The sequence below is a fragment of the Neovison vison genome, chromosome 2, assembly GCF_020171115.1.
Source record: "Neovison vison isolate M4711 chromosome 2, ASM_NN_V1, whole genome shotgun sequence".
Taxonomy (NCBI): Eukaryota; Metazoa; Chordata; class Mammalia; order Carnivora; family Mustelidae; genus Neogale; species Neogale vison.
This window is the reverse complement of record NC_058092.1, coordinates 171733017-171753610: the sequence shown is the minus strand read 5'-3', so window position 1 is coordinate 171753610 and position 20594 is coordinate 171733017. Positions and strand designations below refer to the sequence as shown.

The window sequence follows — 20594 nt, the reverse complement described above, 5'->3', positions numbered from 1 at the left end:
AGTGAATATTCAACCATTTTACACTCTACTTCGAACAGGGTCTTGAAGTCTGTGAATACTCTTTAATGCAACAAAAAGATTCCGGAGTCTTGGCAATCCTGGGTGAATGGATTTGACTCAAACACACGGCAGTTCTAAGAACTGTCATTGTCTGATGGCTGCTGGTTGCTTAAAATGCCTGGAGTTTATGACTTTATCCATCCCCCGCTGGGGAGTGGATGATGACTTTAGCAAGAAAAAAAAAAAACAACAAATTTTACAGGATCTGTAATAGGTCCTGAGCCGTGAGGTCTTGGGATTTGAAAACAAAGTTGTGGGGGGACAGACTGTACCCCACATCAGGAGCCAGGGCTGCTGTTGGTTGGCATCTTTGGGGCTGGTACAGAGTAAGGCATTTCTTTTTTTTTTTAAGAGATTTTATTTATTTATTTGACAGAGAGAGATCACAAGTAGGCAGAGAGGCAGGCAGAGAGAAAGGAAGGGAAGCAGGCTCACTGCTGACCAGAGAGCCCGATGCGGGACTCGATCCCAGGACCCTGAGATCATGACCTGAGTCAAAGGCAGCGGCCCAACCCACTGAGCCACCCAGGCATTTCTGATCAATAACACCCAAAGCCCATGCCAGCAGCGCTGCTTGGTGACTCAAGTACTGAGCATCTGTGTTTGCTCCCTAGACACAGCTCCCTTCCTCTGGCTGATCCCCAGAATCTCCACGATGCTTTTGCTACATTATTAGTTGCCAGGACCCATTACTAAAATGGGCCTGTAGTGGGGCCTTGGGATCTGAGCTTTTCAAAAACAACTTTCCAAAAGCCAACATAGATTTAAAAAAAAAGAAAAGAAACTTAACTTGGCAGAGGCCAAAATAGTAGTCTGTCCTATACCTCAGAGATGTCTTTAAAAAAAATTTAATTCTAAAATGAATATATGAAGTTATAGAAACAAAGAACAGTTGCAAAATATAGTAAGAAAAAAAAATCCCAAATCATTTATAACATCAAAGCAAAATATAACTATTGTTTTTATTATTATTGTATTTCTAAAAATGCCCTATTACATGAAAAATGTACTTTATGCATATCATAAAAATATGGTAGCATTTTCTCATGCCATTAAAATTTTTTTAAAATTATCTTTCAATGGTGACAGTTTTTCATAATACAGGATTTATGCGGTAAGTACAGTTTGTCCTCTCCTTTTAGATTTTTGTATTTACGTAAAGGACTCTGACAAATTCTTCCGTCCATTAAGGTTGGTCCACATTTTCCTCACCTCCTGGAGCAGGAGGTTGAAGACTCACACTGCAGTGGAGAACCATGTGGAAGGCAGCCAGCACCTGCTCCAAGTCTGACCCTGCCCGAAGGGTCTAGAAGGTCAGTGGGACAGGACAAGGTATGTGAGCACCCCAATAGCATCCTAGATTCTCCTTTACATAGAACACAATGAGAGGGTGTTTGTCTTCAGCAAGGCTGTACTCCATGGGTAAAAAGGTTGCAGCATTTATGCCATGTAAGTTATCTTCCCTGCTCCCTCCCCCTCACAGGCTCTTTGCACACCTGTGGGCATTCTCAGAAATTTGTTGAACGCTTGGTTAAGAGAGGTTAATATTTGGCGAACGCTAGTTTGAAGTGTATTTGATTATGTTTTTCTGAGACAGGTTATTTCAGTAATTCGGCAGTATAATTGCTAAATCCAGGTACATAATTGAAAATAATTGACCTGTATCTTTTAAACAGAAAGGGAAACCATTTCTGAATATCGAACAGACAACCTTGAGTTAGGACTTCTGACATAAGCTTGAGACCGGCTCTCTTTCTTAATTTTTATAAATTCTGTTGTTATTTATTTTATTTTCTCAGTGGTTTGGTTTCTGGAGACCTTTCAAGCTGTTTCAGTGCTTCTCTGACAAGGGATTCCCTGGTGAACCCGTGGTTCTGCAGTGAGGCAAGGTTGCCCAGTCTACCTAGGACTAGACTAAAAGTCACTCTGGAAGAACTCATTTTAGTGGTTGGTTCTTAATGACAATTTCTAGGCAGTGAAGTTGGTTTAACTGGCAAATACAACCATCAGAGTGAGAAATGATTAAAAATAAAATGGGGATAAACGTTAAATTGGCACATATCTCTTATACAAGATAGGCTAGACTGAACACTGTCTCCCTTCATCTCCTGGGAAGGGATTCAGGCACTAGCTGGCTTGAGCCTTGTCTACACCCCTGTGTGTGGCTGCTGTATGCAGAGAAGGGGGTCCTGGATGGACAGTCTATTTGCAACCTTTTGAAAATACCAGTCTGAGCTGAGCTCCAGCTGAGCTCCATAACAGCATGCTGAAAACACCAGCTTTCTAATGACAAGACAGGATTTGCAAGCCCGATGGGCAACAGTCTTCCACTAAGACTCGCTGGGTAACAGGAGGCAGATTATTCTCAGCAAGGCAGCTTGTTGCTCCTACATGTGTGGTTTTGTCATTGTCCACCCCCCCCACCCCTGCAGTCCCCTTGGTAGGGAAAGGGCCTCAATATGCATTATAAGGAGAGCAGCCCCAGATCCTCGCCAGCACCTGGGCCCTGCTAATTGTACGTGCAGCTCCTAGACAAATAAATAACAATTTCCAGTATTTTAATTATGCACTTAAAAATTCATGAGAAACTTCCTCGTGTCATACTTAAGAGAAGTCCAGAGAATCAACATGGCCTGTTGTAGCCTGGAGAGCTAACATGGGGCCCATGTCCTCACTGTGATTTTGGTGCCTGCAGTAGTCTCTGCTCACACTGTGGATGGAGACAGGCCTGGATAGTTGGGTTTCAGTCTGCTGGGCTGTCAGATCCTTCAAAGCCTCCTGGACCCACATCTGCTTTTTTTTTTTTTTAATTATTTTTATTTTATTTTACACAGAGAAAGAGATCACAAGTAAATGACAGGGGGTGGGGCCAGGCTCCCCACTGAGCAGAGAGCCCGATGTAGGGCTCAATCCCAGGACCCTGAGATCATGACCTGAGCTGAAGGCAGAGGCTTAACCCACTGAGCCACCCAGGCACCCCCCGTCTGCTTTTCTTATCAACTGTTCTTGTTTTGCAGAAAACCATTGTTTCTCTTCTTTCAGAGTAATGAAGAAGCAAGAAATTATGGACAGAAATTTAGAGGTTAAACCCAGAGCAAATGTTAGCGTGGTTCTCATTATGACACTTAATCCAATTTCTCAACCTGGTTCAAACTTCTTAGTGTGTTCTGTGTATTTTTAAATATATTCTCAAGGATATTTTATGATCTATGGCTTTAAAGACAAAATTCTGTTTTAATTAATGCAGCTTATCTTTCTATTTTTTACTTCTGCAAGTGTTATGTATCTACAAATTATATGTTATCACAAGGCCCAAAATCTCTCTATTTAACTCAAAGTTTCTATTTAACTCAGCAGAATGGCAAAGTTTCTATTTAACTCAGCAGAATGGCAGTACTTCCTTTCCTTTTTTTATAAAACGAGAATGTGCCTAAATATATTCCTAGTAAAAAATATCTTGTATGGAATAACTTGGACATTGAGTAAAATATAGATTATTATTATGCTGCCTTTTAAAATAGTTTCATGTTAAGTAATCATGAAAATTTGAATAACTATATGCAAATAATGTAAATTAATATATTCTGTTAGTATCACCCGAAAAATTTCGCTTGCCCAAATTTGATCTGTTAACTAGATGGAATTCCAAGCAAAATCTTGTGGGTTTTTTTTCCCCCAGAAAAATTGAAAGGCTAATTCTTTTTTTATTTTATTTTATTTTATTTTATTTTATTTATTTATTTGACAGAGAGAGAGAGAGCACAAACAGGGGGAGTAGCAGGAAGAGGGAGAAGCAGGCTTCCTGCAGAGCAGGGAGCCTGATGTGGGACTCAATCTGAGGACTCGGGGACCATGACCTGAGCTGAAGGCAGATGCTCAGTTGACTGAGGAACTCAGGCACCCCTGAAAGGCTAATTCTTAAATTTATATAAAAATATAGAATAATAGTTAAGGTAATTTTGAAGAAGAAAAAGAAATTGTAGCACTTAAAATACCCAATATAGTTTTATGATAAATGTGTGGTAATAAAAGTGCTATGGTAATTGCTCTCAGATGGAAACAGACAAATGGGAAGAATGAAGTTGAGAAATGATGTTGTACGTATGTGGGCTTGTAGTTTGTTACAGTGGTCTTCCTGAAGAACACAGTCAGAAAAGGACATTCTGATCAATGTCCTGTATAAAATACTAACATTAGCCTCTTCTTCATATCATCAGCAAGCACCAATTCTATGTGGTTTTTAGATTTAAATTTTTTTTAAAGATTTTGTTTATTTATTTGACAGAGATCATAAGTAGGCAAAGAGGCAGGCAGAGAGGGGGGAAGCAGGCTCCCCACTGAGCAGAGCGCTGGATGTGGGGCCTAATCCCAGGACCCTGAGACCATGACCTGAGCAGAAGGCAGAGGCCCAACCCACCAAGCCACCCAGGCGCCCCTAGATTTAAATTTTTTAAAAAATCGTTTCATGACCTTGAGATGGGCAAGATTTCCCAAACAAGATACAAAAGGTCAATAACTGTAAATAAAATCACCATTAAAATAAACTGCATTAAAATTAGAATAGTCATTCATCAAAAGACACAATTTAGGATCTGAAAGAAACAGTCTACAGAGCTTGCAAAGATCCTTATAATACTGAGTATAATTCACAAAGGACTTGTATCAATTATATGAAAAAGGCTTCTACAAAGCAATCAGGAGAAGACAGACAACCTGACAGACGATGGACAAGAGCTAAGGATGAACCCCTCATAGAAAAGGTGATCTAAGTCAGCAGTAAATGCAGGCACAGCAGCTCGACCTCATTAAAACCAGGAGGCACAGAGAGAAGTCTCAGTCCCACACCTGCAAACAGCCTCAGAGTGGGTGAACTCAGGCACTGAGGACACTCAGTTTGGGCAAGGCTGTGTAGCAGAGGGAACGTTTGCATGCAGCTGGGGCAGGGGCACTTCTTAGTGTGTAGATTTAGGAAAATTATTTATGGCTCCTTAATGAAGCTAAAAACACAGCTCCTCTTTATACCACTGTGTAATATTCCACAGATACGCAGATGCCACAGTTATCACCATGAAGTTGTTCACAGTTTTTCATCATTATCTTGTAATGTCTTGAGGATCTGCTCTGGTGTCCCTCTTTGATTTGTAATGGTTTTCCCTATCTCCCCCCTTCCCCTCCTCCCCCTTTTCCTGCTTCTCTTCCTCCTGCTGCTCCTTCCTCTCTTCCTGCTGTTTCTCTTCTCTCCCTCCTCCTCCTCCCCTCCTCTTGCTCCTCTTCCCCTTTCCTGCTCCTCCTCCTCCCTTTCTCCTTTCCCTTCTTCCTCTCCTCCTCCCCCTCCTCCTTCTTACCTTGTCCACCCCTCCTCCTCCTCTCCTTCCTCTCCTCTCTCTCCTCCTCCTCCTTCCCCCCTTTTTCTTTTTCTTCTCCTCTCCCCCTCCCTTTCTCCCGATCCTCCTCCTACTTCCTTCCTCTCTTTCTGTCTCTCCCCTCCAGTATTTTTTAACAACTGCTAAGCTCTAAGCCTATACAGAGCCCCCTGTCTGCTCTCTGTGCTCCCTGGGTTAGCTCTTGATTATACAGATCCAGGTATCTGCTCCCTGCTTCAGTGCTCCTTTCTCCCTGTTCCCACGTATCTCAGAATCACAGAAACTTGGGGCCTTACCTGCAAGCAAGAAGCCGCCTCCTTAGAAATTACAGAATTACAGCCATTCACAATTGAGTATCTTTTTACCCCTGTCATAGTGAGACTACAATTCCAAATCTTCCTAGCAAAATTTATGTATAGAAAGAATAACAAAAGACACTGCTATTCATCAGTACGTCGTGATTTAAATTTTCAGACACATTTGGGAAATAGAATCTGCAGGGAGAGGGAGAAGAAAAACAAATCATGGAAGTTTTAATGAGGAGACTGTCATTTTTCATAGAGGTAAGAACAGGGCAGGACTCCAATGTACATAAAAAGAAAAGACTTGGTATTTGATAAATGGTCAAGAGGACTTGGTAAGGAAAAGGGACACATTTTATTTTCCATCTTGCCTTGTACTAAATTGTTCGTTCCTTACCTCTAGACTTAAAAAGAGAAAAGTGTTCTGCAAGCCTTAACTCACTTTGTTTGAGGTCTGATTACTCAAAAGAGAATAAGAAATTAGGTGACATAACTATGAAGTCAACGAAATAGTATTGAAACATAGACTAATCACAGAAAAGTCTACATTTATGAAAGTGTGCATTTAAAAATTTTCTATTGTAAAACTGGCTCTGTTAGTATAATATTTAAGAAAAGTATTTTTTAAAGGGTAGAATTAATATTTTATTGTCACCAATAATCAGATGGCAGTTGGGTATAGAGTCTTCATAAAGAACTTTTGTAAATAAATTTTTAAAAAATCAGAAGTTTCAACAGCCAAGGGCTGCTTATGTTTTCAGAAAACATAATTAGATTAATTCATTTATGGTGGCTTCAAGTTTTTCCTTATTAGCTCCAGAAAATTCACCCACCTTCTGTTCGTTTTTAAAAATACTGGAAGGTCAGCATGCATTTGACCTCACAGTGAATGGACCTCCTGACAGCCATCCATGTCTACTGCAAGGAACACCACATCAGAATACTTCTCAGAGAGGGAATGAAAGAAAGGCTTGATCATTGCAAGGCCCAAACCATGTGGCTGAGAAGTCAACTACTAACAGGTTTATCCCCTGCACCATCCAAGGCTTCCTGAAAAGCATACTTGCTCTCAATCTGCCTCATCGTTTTGGCAGCTGGTGGTCTGACAAGCAACCGTAAGAACTGATGAAAGTGGATCCAAAATACAGGACGGAGCTTAAGAAAAGTGTTTTGATTTTCTTTCTCTTTCATAATATTCCTTATTTTCTCATAACTTAGAAATATTCAGTATCCCCAAATCAGGAAGCTTCTTGTCATGGCATAGTCATTGCTGATCAATACTGAGTCTTAATAGTTTGCAGCATCCATTCATGGCCCTTTCCGTATGTGCCCATCCACTCATGACTCACTCAATCAGGTGAAGCAAGTGAGTCTGAAACCCACTGGAATGAAGCCACAATAGAAATTCAGTATTTCCACTATTCAGTAATTTCCCCCAGAAATGAAAACAAGGCATGCAGAGGTTGTGTTACAAGCCTGGAAGGAGTTGTGCATTGGTGGGGAGAGAAGAGAATTAAAACATACACTACAAGTAATGATCAGTTTGTGCTAACATGACAGCTAACATCCCATGGGGAGAAACAGTAAATGTCTTCCTAACCCTACAGTGCGTGGGATTAACAGCTTTGACTGTCCGTGTTCTCCTGGACCAAGACCAGGAGCAATTTAAACCTAGAGTAATCTTGGAAGATCTCCACCACAAGCACCAGCAAAGTCCCACAAGGGTTTTATATTACATTGCACAGTGAAAGACGCCAGAGAGAACTTCAGTAAGCTCATGGTTGAAGAACTTTAATTTTTAAGGACTGTTGGTCCTGTTAGCATGATAGACTCCATCTACTAGCATAATCAGCATTGGGATTCAGCTTTGTAATATGATAGGTGAGATCATTTGTTTACTCCTTACAAATGCAGTTCCTGTACAGTTACTGTAGGCAGGGTTTTGTTTTTCTTTTAAGATTTTATTTATTTATTTGGGAGAGAGAGGGAGAGAGAACACAAGAGCGGGGTGAAGGGCAGAGGGAGAAGCAGGCTTTCCACTAAGCAGGTAGCCTGATGCGGGGGTCCATCCCAGGACCCTGGGACCATGACATGAGCAGAAGGCAGATGCTTAACCAACTGAGCCAGGTTTTTTGTTTGACGAGGTAAATGTAAAGATTGATGAAATGTATTTTTTGCTGTCGGGAGATTGTAGTCTATGATCCTGGTTTACAGGTTTGTTATCTTTGGGCTGTTCACTAATATTCGAGACAAACAGTAGGGCATATGCCTTGCCCTCATTTACAAAATGTAAATCTTGTGTTACTTCCCTGTGATGACTGTTCCTTTACTCTTCACATGGTAACAGATAAGTACCAAATGTGAATGTTTCATCAGCCTAAATGTATGATTTTTTTTAAAAAGTGTCAAGCAGAGTCCTCTGACACATCAGATGGCTACAAAGTTTGAACAAAAATCTATTAATATTTGCTGTTTGAAGCCTGAAGTTTCATTGTTGTTGTTATTATGGCATAAAAGAATATACCATATTCTTTTTCTCTTATAATTCTACTTATCTCCAGGATCCTCATCTCTCCTCTAGATGGTTCTATCCATGAGCTTACTTACTGGATCTGGGATCCCTGGCTTGCAGGCAGCATACCCAGAAACACAGCCATGCTCCCATGAGTGGAGAGAGAAAGAAGGTGCAAAAGCACTGGGGCTCCATTTGTTACTGCTCACCTGGGGACAAGTTTGGCACCAGAGGGGAGACTGAATGTGGTAACAAGGCACAAACCAAACATGTAGTCTGGCTCTACAAAAGAAATGGGAAAAGAAGAATGGATTGGAAAAGTCTTACAACAGTGGGAGAACTCAGGACTCGTAGAGATGAAGGTCCAGAGAAAGTAAGGAGCCTGGTGCTCATCTTGGATGACAATGGTATTGGTAGTGGTACCAGCTGACATTCACTGTGCCAGAGGGTTAGCTCAGTACACTCTCTACTCAGCCTCATTTATCCCCCGTAACAGCCTTACAAGCCCAGTACCATTATTTCTGCCACTTTAAAAATGAGCTTACTGAAGATCAGAAAAAGTTGAACATTTGCCTAAAACTGTCATTATTAAGAGAAACTATGATTCAGGTCCTTTCAGGGTGTGTCCAGAGTCAGTACTCCTAACCTCCAGTGCTGTTTTTCCTCGATTAAAATGGCAAAGAAGAAACCCATGCACTTTTTTACTAGGAACTGTGGACAGACATCAGTTTGTACCTTTGCTCAAACCTGAGACCTCCCTTTTCATGTTTCTCTTTCTAATTTAGTTCCTACCAGCTGCTTATACCAATTCTAACTTTGCGGGCACAGAATGATTCGTAGAGAGTTGTTGGCTTGCACTGGCTTGACCTGAACCCCAGAATCTTGACTATCAAAGAGTGAGATGAGCACCATCACATTTCAGGAGCTTTTACAACTCAGGAAATTAGAAGGAAAAAACATTTTAATTGCTTAAAGGCTGAACTTACTCTTTTAAGGAGAAGAACGCTTATTACACCTCTTTATTCTTAAATAATATATTTTTTAATTTACTATTTCTGATATTGGTACTTATATTTATTGCCATTAGGCTTAATTTTCTCAGCCAGTCTAGTGGGAGTAATAATTTGAATGCTTGCCTGGTGCATGCTGCTTCAAGGTATTATTGCAGAGCCTTACACTTCATTAATGTAATTGTTTTTAATATTGATCATTATAAAATTGATTTCTATGGACAATACTCCTTCCCAAATATCCCCCAGTCCCAGCAGCACAAGCACTGGAAACCTAGTCAGCAAAGCATCTAGTCCGTGCAATATGCCCGGTTTGCAGAATGTTTGCCATAGCCAGCAAGGACTCTGTGGCTTGTCTGTCTCTGTTAACTCTGTGATTCAACAGTAGGGAGACTTCCTTCATTTGGTATAAAGAAAAGAACTGCTGTGTTGACATAAAAAGTTACCAGTTCTGTGCAGTTCCCAAACTTCAAAGATAATCTGGTTTTTTCCCATGATTTCATAGCCCAAAGTTTTGCTTTGCAATGATGTCAAGCCAATTACATCTTTGCCAATCATGTGTTCATGTGGCCTGGAGCAGGGACAGAAAATGGTGTCTATTTACTAGGCCAAGATTAGACATTTGGGAGCAACTACCTAACCCAGGCTAGAAAGAAAATGAGGTTAAAAAAAAAATCTATTATGCCTGTCATGTTGTAGGAGGGGAAAGACAACTTTAATACATTAGCATTTCTCAAAGACATTTGAAATGTGATAATATTAACTTATAAAGTCCATTTGTCTTCACACTTGTTGTATACATTACTTTTTATATTGTTGAACAGACTTTAAAATGATATATATGTTCATCTTGTAATGTGCTTTAACATTTGCATTCAACAAAAAAAAGACAAAAAAACCTTACTCTTCTAGAAAAATTCAAATCAAGGAAATGTTAGGTCGCGTCTGTATCAGTCTGTGGTCGTGCTCACTGCTGTTAGCAGAGCGTCAATGACAATCATCATCTTAGTGAAGGAAGTGATTCCTGGCTCAGTCAGCTGTGTGTGCCCTACAGACTTCCCTGGTTCTTCCAAGCCCAGAAAAAGAAAGAAATATCCATTCACTGTATGCAAGGAAAATCCTCACCAACAATGTGTGAGAAGAGAGTGCCATCTGCCTTGAGCTACCAACATGGGAGTGGTTTTTCAATTCCTTATTTTCATTCTCCCTGAACACTCTTGTTAGCACAAATGCTACGTCTTACTGTGGAATTATGTATTCATGTTATATCAGTCAATGTATGATAGGCAGTGTAAACCCATGCAAAACCAATGTAGTCTTTTGTAGGCCCTTAGATGGACATCTTTAGTGCAATTAATATTTAATCAGTTTGAGAAAGGTGTTATAATTTGCTATGCATGCTTTTTAATTATTGTTTTTTTTTTCTTTTGGAATAACAAACAACAAAATGCTGATGAATTCTGTAATTTCCCAGATGCTGTTTTTCAGTGAACAATGAACAATGAGAAGTACCTGCAGGCTCTCAAATGATAAATACAAAATGATCTTAGTGAGAAACAAACAACTGAAGACATTCCAGAAGAATATTTTATGGGGTCTATAATTAGAATAATCTTTCAGCAAAGCAGGAATTAGACATTTCTTTGGGAAATTATTTGCTTTGAAAGTACTTAATTTTTAGTTCATGTTTCGTATGTCTTTATACCCATCCTTCTGATCAACTGTGGGTTTGAGTATTAGCTATATACCTGCGGTTGTCCCATAACATTTGTAAGTTTCAGTTTTTACTTTAGTCACTAGTAAAGGCTGTCATGACACTCAGAAGAAAGCATGAATATAAAATTATGGGATGGGCAGAGCTGGGTGGTTGACTGCATGGGACTTATATTCATATAGGCCCAGCTTTAGCCTGGATATCCTCACTAGCTCTCAGCTGGGTGTGGTACCTGAAGTCTCTAAAAGTCTCTAAACCTTAGGTCCTTCCTTTGCAAAATGAGGTTACCTTTAGTACCACCTCACAGAGTAGGGTAGGATGTTTGGAGATAATGTCTGTAAATGACTTAACCTGGTGCCGTGTGCATAGAGACCATCGGTGGATGCTGGCTCTTAACCCTTCAGTTGTAGAAATCAGAACATGAGAGAGATTGTACTATTTCTCATTAATCTTTTTTCTTTTACTTCTTCCTTTTTTTTTTAATTTTCTAAAATTTTTAATTTTTTTAATTTTTTAAAAATTTTATTTTATTTTTATTATGTTCAGTTAGCCAACATATAGTACCTCATTACCTTTTATTGTATTAAGGAAGGCACGTGTTGTGATGAGCACTGGGTGTTCTTTGCAACTATTGAATCGTTGAACACTACATCTTCCTTCTTTCATTATTCAGCAGCCTTAGGAATGGTCAGCTCAATCCCGAGATTGCTTTCTTTCCATCATTCTTACACACTGGTCTTTCAGTGGCCTTTCTACCCCTCCCCTCTGTGAGCCTAATATGGTAGTCTGAGCTCTTGGAGGCAGAGTTGTGTGTTGTTTCAGTGGTCTGGGTATCTTTTGTGTTCAAGTAGTAACTACAGCAGAACTTAGCTGTTACTCCCTCTAAGCCTCAATTCATTCTTATGTAGGAAAAAAAAAATAAATGTGAATCGGTACCCTGTAGGGTTTTATACAGTCAGAAAGGGATAATAAAGCTCTTAATACAATACTTGGCATATAAGGTCTGTTTGGTAGATGCTAGCTAATTGTATTCTCTTGGTAAAGAGCACCATTTCAGGAAGTTTGTCCTCCGTCTTCAAAGTTTTCCTACCTCCCACATACAGTCTTGGGTTTCTAGTTACCCTTTGGAGTACCATTGGGTTTTTTACATTCATTTACAGTGGACATTTCTTCAAAAGCTGTTTCTTAATAAGAATGTTTGAGGATGACTGTATAGTTTGCTTTAACTATGAACAAAATACTACTTCTATTTATTCAAATAGACATTCCTGTCCAATGATCTATGATGTTTTTAAGGGTCAAGTCAAGAATGAATAACAAAAATCTGCAGAGAAATGCTGATGGAAAACTAGAAGAGAGTGGGAGAACTCTGCTTAGAACAGATGAAAGGGAAAATCATATTGGCGTCCCTTTCCATTTTTCAGTTGCTTCCACCAGTGTCGGATACTATTCAGAGTACAGGTGTTTCGTTGTCTTTGAGTAATTTTACAACTGTGTGAATCATAGGAAACTATTCTTGTACAGAGAATTGTAAATTGTGTGACGAAGAATGTAATTGATTATTGCCCTTTGGATATTGACCCACTTTTGATCAATTTATAATTCATTTTGGCATTCCTTATTTGACTCCCTATGTGTGGTGATTTGATGTCCTTTCAATCTGGTGATAAATCATTGGTCCCTGCTCTAATTAATGAATTAAGTAAAATCTTTGACATTCAAAAAGAAATTGTGTCTCTTTCAAGCTTCGATTACATGTGTGTTACCAGAATTTATCTACAAGTTTTATCAAGCTTCCCAAACGCATATTGGTTACATGCGTTACCAGAAGAAGGATTGCCCGAAAAATGCCACCCCGCAACTCTGTGTACCTATCAGGATTGATATGTAACAGTTAACCTATGCTAGTCACTCTTGAGAATGCATATTTTATGTCATTTCATTTTCACAACAACCCCATGAGTTAAGTACCATTATTATCCCCTTTTCGAAAGGAGACAAACAGGGAGAGTAACTCCCAAGGTCACATTTTCCGTAAAGGGTAGAGCTGTGGTGAAAACGCAGGCAAGAGGCTAGTTGTAGTACCCATGCTACATTTCCTCTTAAAATACAACTTTAAGACAATCTTTTGGGATTTTACACTAGGTATTAATGTTGATCTCAGTATTTTTAGTCGCATGTTTATTTGTTAAATTAAATTCTCTAAATGTTGCTTGCTGCTTCTCCTTTCCCCACCCTTTTCTTCCATTTGAGTGTTTAATCCCACCCTTGCTTGGATCTCACGTGAAAAAAAATTTTTTTAACTATGCCAAAGTGAATCCTATTTCAGGAGTTTAAACTTTCTCCTGGAGTGCTTTTTTTAGGTTTCTTATCACTTCTTGAAACCTCAAAAGAGGTCATAAGCAAGCACTTCCCAGAAATTACTCATACATTAAAGGCCAGAGAGGGTAGTTTAAAGACAGTTTTTTGAGAAGATTTGCACTGTGAAATTTTAACTACATCTGAGCCAGTGAAGTATGCCAAACCATGAATTTTCTTGAAAATCTCTCTTTGATTCCATTTATTGGGGAACTATAAAAAAGTGTTAATAGGATTAATAGGAGTAATTCAGAATATTTCTAAATTTTCCTAAAGACAAGGGAAACATATTTGTAGGATTTGATAACAGCACATGAAATGTATACCCATGTGCTGATGCAGTCATTCAACCAATATTTACTTACATAAACAAGTAAGGGTTTGAATTTTGGCTTATAACTTATTAGCTCTGTGATCTGGAACAAGCTGCTTGATGGTTTGAGTTCCTATAAAATAAAATAAAAATACAAATTGTACCATCTTCAAGGAATACCTGTAGGTCATTTAATGAGGAAATGTGTGAAAAAGCACATAGAAGGTTTGGTGTATATAGTAAGTTACTAAATTTTTCTCATCTCTTATCTTTCTTTTACGATCTACGCAAAATTTCACTGCCATGTGAATAAGACTGTGTCACAAGGCCCATCTGTAAGTGTCACAGTCATCTATTACTGCATAAGAGATAGTCTCCAGACTTACTACCTTCTACGCAGCAGACTTACTATACGCACAGTTTGAGGGTCAGGGATCTGTGAGGAGTTTGACTGCAAGGTTCTGCTTGGGATCTGTCCTGTTGTTGTAGTCACAATGCTGAGTGGGACTGTCATATGGGATGACCTGCTGCCAGACCACTCCTATAGTCGCTGGTGGGACGTTTCAGCTCTTCACTGTGTGTGTCACTATAGGGCTGCTCACGGTATGGCTTCCCCAGGAATGAGTGACCAGATGGGGAGACAGAGGGACAGAGAGAAGAAGATGGAGTGTACTTTACCGCCTACTCTTGGAAGTGGTGTGCATCCATCTGCCGTGTCCTGTTGGTCACACAGACAGAGTGGGAGGGTACGGAAGCGTGCCTCAGAAATGTGCGGATCCTGGTGAGCTGCGATCACTGCAGGCTCTCCTGGGGTGAGTTCAGTTCCCCTACTAACAGAACTTGAAGAGGCTCTCTTGTTTTTCTGATATGGCATTTCTAATTCTTGTTTTCCATCATGCTGACAAAGGTCCTTGACACCATTCCCCTGTGTCACCACGCTCCTGTCTGGTCATGTTTCCCATGACTGTCACCTGTGGGTGGCACAGTCATCCTCAGAAAACCATCCATACCACACAGTTTCAGGATTTTGTTTACTACATTTTTTCTGCTTAACTTCCCTATCCCCTCTTTGCCAGGGATTGAAACTCTCCCTGTGGTTGAAAGTCCATCTAAATTTTGTCTTCTCCACAAGAATTATCTCATTCTTACAATAGCTGGCTTCTCTCTTTGTGAATCCTGATTGACTGCTCTATAAGTTTCTTGTATGGTAATTTTCTTATGCTAATATTCTGATATTTCTGTTTTACCCTCATCCTCATAAACTGATGAGGTGAGGTCATGAGACCCAGTCATCTTTGAATCCCCTTCAGTGTCTAACACACTGTGTTGTGCATATAATACACACATCAAATATTTGGTCAGTTGAACTAAGTGAATTAATGCATGCTGGTGTGGAGAATATGGTAAAGGAAGGGCAGTAGCAGGACCTTCTGTGTGACTGAGTTTTTCGGCTGTGGTCATTTACCTTTACTTTCACCGACAGATGGGCAGGTAGCAGGCTCATTAGGTTAATTTTAAGGATGTGGATTTGGTTATGATATTGGATGGACATCAGCACATTTTGTTGTGGATAACTGTTGAAATGTCATTTAATGGGATGCACTTAAGCAGAGAAATGTTCATTGAAGGCAATGAAGAGCAGATAATAGCATGGAATCTCTACTTTTTATCCTCCACAGCAATTTTCTAAGTATGGCTATCTACAGGAAAATTTAGTATATTGAAAAAGTGGGTCACTAGGAGCTTAAGTGGCCGCTGTTCCCCAAGACCATCTCCCTAACCCACTTCTTATCCAAGTCCCTCCCTGAAATCCTGAGATCAAATGAAGTCCTTACAGCATTTGACCCCATGGTGAACAATGGCCATCTGTCTTTAGAGGCAGTATGAAGAAATCCGTCTTGAGGTGCTCAGTCTAGTTGATGCTGAACACCCTTGAAAGGTTTTGGGGGGAAGCATTCATGAGTTCTCACATGTTGTTTTCCACAAGACATCCCCTAGTAGACACCCTGCACCCATTTTACCCGAGTGATTTGTACACATGGTCAGAAATCGAGCCACACTCTCATGAAGGGCATCTCTGGATGGTCGTTAGCCATTTGTGGGCATGAGAGGAGCAATATGTCTGCATGTGGGAGGGTTACAAGGGCTGCACGTCCTGGCCAAGCCTCACAGCATTTGTGACACTCAAGAGCACACTGGGGGGCATTTGTCTATGTCGGTAGAAGGAATCAAAAGCAAAGAATTGAGTTTTGGTCTGGTAACACATGAGAGTGCAGAGCTGAGGTATAGCAGGAAACTGTGCAGCTGTCCTCACTTGAGGACGAGAATCAGACTCCTGTAACTATATTTGCCAAAAGGAAAGACAAAAAAGTTTGGAATCCCTATATATTTTTTAATTACTTATAATCATGGAAATCTTGATATAATTATGCCAGTAGGTCACATTCCTTTCTTTTCCCTATAAGAAAAATGTTATGGTCTGTTGTCCAAAAAATATAGTCTGGAAGAATAACTAAGAAGTCTAAGATAGGAAGTAAAAATATATCATGGAGTAGTATCTAAGCAATCTAAGATAAAATGCATCCTACTATTCTAATATTTGTCTAGATTTTAACTCCAGGAGATTCTAGATGTGGAGGCAGTAGTTTGTATATAAATTCTAGGTGGAATTTTCCATCCCATGTAAGTTCTAAGTCTCTCATTACAAATTAACACTCAGGATCCTATGACTTAATTAAGGTAGGAGTTTTACCATTATAATATCTAGGCAAATTTAAATTATATTTGCTAAGAACTTAATATTAAAATGTATTGTTACCAAGTATTAAGTATTTCCTCAGAGCTAAAAATTAAGCATATAACAGTCACTTTTCTCAGTTAAAAAGTACAGAAACATGTTTAGAAGAACATAAATGTGCCTGTCATGTGACAGGCACTCCAGACACCATATTGATTTTTGATGCTGTATATTTCTGCATAGTTGACTACTCCTAAAACATTATACTAGTGAATTGAGTACAGCATTTATACTACACCTCCGCTAGGCATTTCCTTGTTGATAAAATAGACAATGGAGTACAATTAGTTCTTTGGCAGAACTCTACATATATAGCCTATCTTGACTAATCTTGTCTTAACTCCGCATTGCCTGAGTGCATCTCAGCGACAGGTCAAAAGACACTATTCATATGAGCCATTTCTTATTTTAGGCTGATATATTTCTTTCTGATAGTTTTTCTTTCAGCATTTACTCTTCAGTGCTACAGAATTTGAAATTGAATTTAAATCCTGAAATTTAATATCACTTGTTCCTATTAATGTATCTTACAATCACACTTGGAAAATCACTGTTTCCTCTGCTTCTGAATTTAACACGTATATTTTGAACAATTTTGTTACAGTTTTAGACAAGAAACTTCCAAAGCAACAAATGTGGGAAGGTGATTTTTGTGCTTTTGGGGAGATATATCACCTTCTTTAAACAGGTGAAACTCAAAAGACCTATTTATGTATAAATAGGGTACCGTATTAAATAGTATAATGTATAAATGGGGACCATGGACACCTACTTTTTAATTTCTATCTGTTACCCCAGCATGATTATAAAATATATTTCCTTTCAGGCCAAAATATATTTGGTTTGTAGGACAAATTACATAGTCATCCTAGATACATCAGTCTGAGAAGAAAGTGACAATCACCATCTATTTAGGTACTATAAAGGAGAAAGTTGTACTGAAACCAAATACTGCAACATCTATTTGTATATGAAATAATTCATATATCAATTGAATTGTGAATTTAATAAATATTTCATTAAGTCTCCATAAGCCAAGCAGTATGCCAGGCATTTGCTAATTATTAGTAATACTAGGGAGAAGATGGTGACAGGATGGTTTTACATCTCGCTGAATACCAGGATAAGACAGAGACATCTGGTGAACCATGAGAGACTATGGACTCTGAGAAACAATCTGAGGGGTTTGAAGTGGCAGGGGGGTGGGAGGTTGGGGTACCAGGTGGTGGGTATTATAGAGGGCATGGCTTGCATGGAGCACTGGGTGTGGTGAAAAAATAATGAATACTGTTTTTCTGAAAATAAATAAAGAAAGAAAAATGGAAGAAAAATGGAAGAAAAAAAAAAAAAAAGACAGAGACATCTGGGCACCGGAAATAAAGCAAATGGAAAACAGTCACAATGGAACAGGCCATAGGCTCCAAACACCAACACAGATGGCTACAGAGGTAGCATGCTATCTGCATCTGCTGGAAAGAAGATGTTTCCATGGAAACAACAGGGTGTCTGGAGATCCTGAGATGCTGAGAACCCCCAGACTTCTTTCCAGCCAGCTCTAGAAGGTTCTGCTGACCAGAGCACGGAGGTGGGAGTGCTGCTTCTCCAACCGTGAGTGAGCCAAGGAGGTATAAAGCCCCATCTGGCTCCTTCCCAATCTAGGGTCTGGGGGTCTGAGAGACTGAGAAGATGCTGGGGGATAGAATCAGATCCCACATATGGGAAAGCAATGATGGAAACAGAAGCTAAGAGAGAAGCAGGGACCGAGCAGTCACAGAGTCTTGAAGCGGAGAACCTGTCTTTTTACTTTATAAGAAAGTAGAGAGGGAGTTCTGTACTCTATAGGAGAGCTACTCCATATCACAACTTTTCTTAAACATTCAGAAAAATGAATTGCAAATGAAAATGGCAACATGAAAATTATATACAATATCAGATTATGACAAGAAAAAAGAAAAGACAGAAGCATACCAAAGAGACACATCCAGGGAACACATCCAAACTTCAATTCCTATTTCCAAGTGAATCAAAGACACATTACAAATAATGGAAAACATAAGCAGAGCTCATATACTTTCAGAAAAATAGACAAGAGGGAGCAAAACTAAAATGAAATCAAAGAAAAAAGATTTAAAAAAGTGATGTGAGAGAAATTGATAAAAATAAAGATTGGAAAAACACACCCAAATATGGATAATGAGAGTCCCTGAAGAAGAAAAGCAACATAAAACAGAACAAACTAGAACTAAACAAAAGATTTTAAGGTTTAGTTACAAAAATTGACAGTATGTATAGAATGAGCACATCACGTGCTTGACAGTAGTAACACAGAAAATCACTACTAACTACATACAAACTGCTGGAATGTCCAATAATTATTTTTAGATCTCTAGCTGACAGCTTGGTTAGTTATAAGGGAAAAAATTAAATTATCACTCTTAGTAGTGATGGTTTTGGTCAGAAGAAAATGGAATGAATTTTTAAAGGACCCAAGGGAAGGAAACGTAATAAAGCCGTTCTGAGGTCATGTGGTCAATAATTCTGGAAAGAGTATTCGGAGTTTCTCTATCACACAAACATGGGCACACATATGTATGTGCAGACATGGACACACGAAATGCATGCATGCACACACGCACACATTACACACAGTAGAAACGGTCAGCAGGGTGTTCTGATGATTAACATGAAGTTCGTTTCTTTCTCAAAAAGAAATTGCAACCAATTTTACTCTGTGACGCGTGGGTCAATTTGAAATAAAGAAATTCTACTTTGAAGAACCTACTGGCAAAGTTGGAACAATTTAATCTTCAAAAAGGATAATAATTAAAATTTATTGAAGCCCATCCAATAGGTTTAAATGCATAAACCCATAATAATATTTTTAAAAACTAGTTTGAGATGTTATTAAGAACCAATTATTTCTCCTGAAAACTGGTGGATAAAGGGGAAGAGTCAAGAACTTATTTTCTCTTTCCTATGTGAGCTCGCTACTGCCGTGTGATCAAAATAGAGGAGTAGAATTTTCTCTTTACATTTGCTAGTGAGAGTTAGAATATCACCACTTAGCAAACTCAGATGGAATGATCAATCTAAGCATTGCATTTCTACATCAGCTAAGCACAAAAAGGACAACCAGACATAACAGGCCTCCTGATAAAAGAACACAACAATTTGGCCAAAGGGACCAAACCTGTGGGTCCAGCTTTCAATTTGGAAAAGATACAGAGGTTGTTTCTCTGTCAGATTCTACAGGTCAAGTGCTCTGGATTCTTCAACAGATAAAATTGAAGGAGGAAAAATGGTTGAACAGGGAATGTGTCAAATAAAAGAGACCTAAAAGCCCTAAAAATAAACTTTGAAAAAAAAGCACAAGACAGGGCACCTGAGGGGCTTAGTGGGTTGGGCCTCTGCCTTCGGCTCAGGTCATGATCTCAGAGTCTTGGGATGGAACCCCACATCGGTCTTTCTGCTCAGGAGGGAGCCTACTTACCCACCTCTCTCTGCCTGCTGCTCTGCCTACTTGTGCTCTCTCTGTTAAATAAGTAAATAAAATCTTTAAAAAAAAAAAAAAAAGCACAAGGCGGTAGTGGCTGTAACAGGTAGGTAATGGTTATTCTGGGAGGAGGGAAGGGAAGCAGCCTGGTGAGGGGGCTCGGTGGTGTCTGTTGGAGCGAGTCTTCATGGCGCAGAGACCTAAGAGCATTCATCCGCACTGTGCAGTACTCATTAAGCTGTGCATTTGTGCTTTGTGATTTTCTGGGTCTCTGTTTTGCGTGGTATAAGTTTTTAAATGTAAAAATGGGCGTTCTGTTCAACCCTGTGGTGTTGTAAATACTTAATGTGCACATTGTTTCTCTCGGTGTCTATAAGCGCCTGGTTGATACTTTGTAATGGACAAATAGAACCCATAACATCAAATTAATAACAATAATCCCTTCTATTGACTAATTATTATATGTAGCTGGTACAGCTGCTCCCCATCTCCCTGATCCTCGGACCCAAACACCTAACCTTGCCTGGGATGTCTCTTCAGGCAAAAAGTCATAGAACCACTAATCTTCCCTCTTTCGTTAGTTTCCCAAGACCCAAGAAGCCCACCTGGGTCCTCTGATGCCTAGAGCTGAATGACTGTAGCTGTGTGTTTGGAGGGCTGCTCCCCCCTCCC

The 20594-nt window shown here is 39.4% G+C and overlaps 1 pseudogene; it reads right to left on the bottom strand.

Moving 5' to 3' along the window:
- Nucleotides 1–6470: 6470 nt before the first annotated feature.
- On the bottom strand, nucleotides 6471–6808 carry LOC122898895 (annotated as a pseudogene).
- Between the last annotated feature and the right edge of the window lie 13786 nt (nucleotides 6809–20594).